A 3,387-nucleotide genomic window follows, 5' to 3' on the forward strand; every position below is an offset into this window, starting at 1 on the left:
GACTGTAACCATCTTTTATCAGTAATCTTTGCTCTTCTTTTCTCATATCTTTCTAATTTTTTCTCAATATATTGTGGTTTTCCTGTTTCACAGGACCTGTCCAGATCAAAGGTGTCTGTAGTGAAGGGGTTTTGAAAAGTGCCACTTCTCTGGCTTGACAGTCAGCCAACTGATTACCTTTGGCTACTTTACTCCCTTCCTTGCTGTGTCCTTTGCAATGCATAACAGCTACTTCTTTAGGACAATATATAGCAGTTAAAAGTCTCTCGATCTCTCTGAAATGTTTAATAGGTTCTCCTGTTGATGTTTTAAACTCTCTTTCTTTCCATATTGCAGCATGAGCCATGTGAAGTCAAATAAGCATACTTAGAATCTGTAGATATTTATTTGTTGCCCTTTGCTTAACTCTAGAGCTCGGGTCAGAGCCACAAGCTCTACTAACTGAGCACTGGTTCTCTGTGGGAGAGATTTTGCTTCCAAAACCTGTTCAGCAGTCACCACGGTGTAACCTGCTTTATGCTTTCCACCCCAAACAAAATAACTGCCATCTGCAAATATTTCCATGTTAGAATTGTCTAATAGGGTATCCATTAGATCCTCTGGAGCTGCATAGTTTAAAGTTAGAAATCGGGAACAATCGTGATTGGGTGTTTCATTTTCCTTCTCAGGAACGAAAGTGGCAGGATTTAAATTTCTACAAACTTTAAACTTAGTTACTGGTGCTTCTTCCCTGGTGGCTCAGAGGTTAAAGCGTCTGCCTCAAGGCGGGAGACCCAGGTTCAATCCCTGGGTCAGGAAGATCCCTTGGAGAAGGAAATGGCAGCCCACTCCAGTATTCTTGCCTGAAGAATCCCATGGACGGAGGAGCCTGGTAGGTTAGAGTCCATGGGGTCGCAAAGAGTCGGACACGACTGAGTGACTTCACTTTCACTTTCACTGGCCCTTCTAACAACAGTGACAGATATTTAAGAAGCCTACTGTCTGTCATCTAAATATTAACCTTAGAATTTAAGATTCCACTCACATCATGAGAATTCAGTACAGTAGGATTTTGTCCATTAATTATTTTCAAAGCTTCAGGTGCTAATAAAGCCGCTGCCCCAATTACTCTTAGGCAGTGGGGCCACCCATGTGAAATTACATCTAATTCTCTGCTTAGGTAAGCAATAGGCTGTTGGTGAGGCCCTCGGGGTTGTGTCAAAACTCCCAAGGCCACACCTTTGCTTTCAGTGACAAACAAATTAAATTCTGACCCTGTGGGCAAGCTCAGAGCTGGAGCTTGCAGGAGAGCAGTCTGAAGAACCTTAAAGCCTTTTGAGTATCTGGAGACCAAACCAGTTTGTCAGTTTGGGCCTGCTGAGTTTCAGCTATAAGTTGATATAAAGGCTGGGCAAGTTCCCCATAACCCAGAATCCAAATGTGACAGTAACCTGTGAGTCCCCAAAATCCTCTCAATTGTCTTAAAGTCATAGGTAGGGGATGATTTAGTATAGATTTAATTTTCTCAGGGCCTATGGCCCTAGTTCCTTCTGATATGATTAGGTCCAGATATCTAACTGATTGCTGACAAAGCTGAGCCTTTTTTCTTGATGCTTTGTAACCACAGCCTGCCAGAAAGTTTTAGAAATCTGAGGCTCGTGAACAAGCTTCCTGTCTCACCACAGAGCAAAATATCATCTACATATTGTAACACCACCGCTTCAGAGCTATTAAAGTTTTGTAGATCCCGTGACAAACTTTGTCCGAATAAGTGAGGACTGTCACGAAATCCCCGGGGCAAAACTGTCCAGGTTAACTGAGAAGTTGGCTGTGTAGGGTCTTCAAAGGCAAATAGAAATTGACTTTCCTCTGCCAAAGGCACTGAATAAAATGCATCTTTTAAATCAATTACTGAAAAATATTTTGCTCATTCAGGAATTTCAGACAATAGAGTATAAGGATTAGGCACCACAGGGTGTAAAGGAACTACAGCCTCATTTATTATTCATAAATCTTGAACTAGTCTCCATTTACCATTTGATTTCTTTATACCCAAAATAGGAGTGTTGCAGGGACTGTTACAGGGAATTAATAGTCCCTGATCCTTTAAATTTTCGATGATGAGTTTTAACCCTTCCTTAACCTCAGGTTTCAGTGGATACTGCTTCTTATGTGGGAATAAGTGTGGGTCTTTGAGCTTGACAACTATGGGAATAGCATTGTGTGCTCGACCCACAGATTTTCCATCAGCCCATATTCTAGGATTTATATTTTGTTCAACTAAAGGGAGAGAAAGGGAGGTCTCCATATTCATGAAAACAGAGTCATGGACCTTGCTCAGTATATCTCTCCCAAAAAGGGGTGAGGGAGATTCTGGCACGATCAGAAACTCGTGTGAAAACAGCACAGAATCCCAGTTGCAAGATAAAGAATAACTGAAATAATACCTTTTGGCTCGTCCAGACAGTCCCATTACGGAAGCGGACTGGGAAGAAAGTGGGCCAGGGGCTTCAGTAAGCACAGAGTAAGTTGCCCCAGTATCTAAAAAGAAATCGACAGATTGGCTCCCCACAATTATTAATACCCAGGGTTCCTCATGTGTAATTAGGATGGGAGCTTGCGTGGGGACTCCCAGGCACCTTCAGTCCTGATTGTCTTGAGAGTCCAACCCCAGAGACCTACACCTCTGGGGCAGTCTCTCTTCCAGTGTGGTCCTTTGCAGACCCGATAGGGAGTCAGGGGTGGCTTAGATGCCTGAGGGCAATCCCACTTGAGGTGCCCCTCCTTTCCACAGTAATAGCAAGCCCATCCCTTTTCGCCTGGGTCCCTCTGGGCATCTTTCTCAGGCTGTTTAAGAACATTTTTCATAGCCATTGAGAAGGCTTCCACCTTTTCCTTTGTCTTTTTCTGCCTTTCTTTTCCTCATATTCCCTACCATAATAGACTGTCTGAGCCAGTTGTAACAGGGTATCTAAAGACTGTAACAGAGTATCTAAAGATGCCCATTTTAATAGCTTACAGTGGATATCTGGAGCTAAGTGAGAAATCTATCTTTTAAGATCACTTTTTCCTTGTTCCTTACAGAAACGGTCTAATTGTAAAACAGTATTATACTTAAGAGACCCTCCATCTGGCCACCATTTGCCATCTTCCAATGGATACTGTGGCCATTCAGTATCAGATAGGAAGACCAGGTGTGTCTTCTTTAAGCCCTGGGGATCAAATCTATTCCAGTTTTTCAGGATACAGTTCAAAGGAGTGAGGCTGGAATTGTTAGCTCCCATTTGTAAGAGAGAAAAAAAGCAACCAGCGCCATCTTTCTACCGGAGGTGTCCCTCCCTGCTCTAGATGGGAGTGTAGACAGACTTTACACCAAAAGCTTTTCCTTCCTGGTCGGACTTAGTCTGT

This window comes from Bubalus bubalis, chromosome X, assembly GCF_019923935.1.
Source record: "Bubalus bubalis isolate 160015118507 breed Murrah chromosome X, NDDB_SH_1, whole genome shotgun sequence".
Lineage (NCBI taxonomy): Eukaryota > Metazoa > Chordata > Mammalia > Artiodactyla > Bovidae > Bubalus > Bubalus bubalis.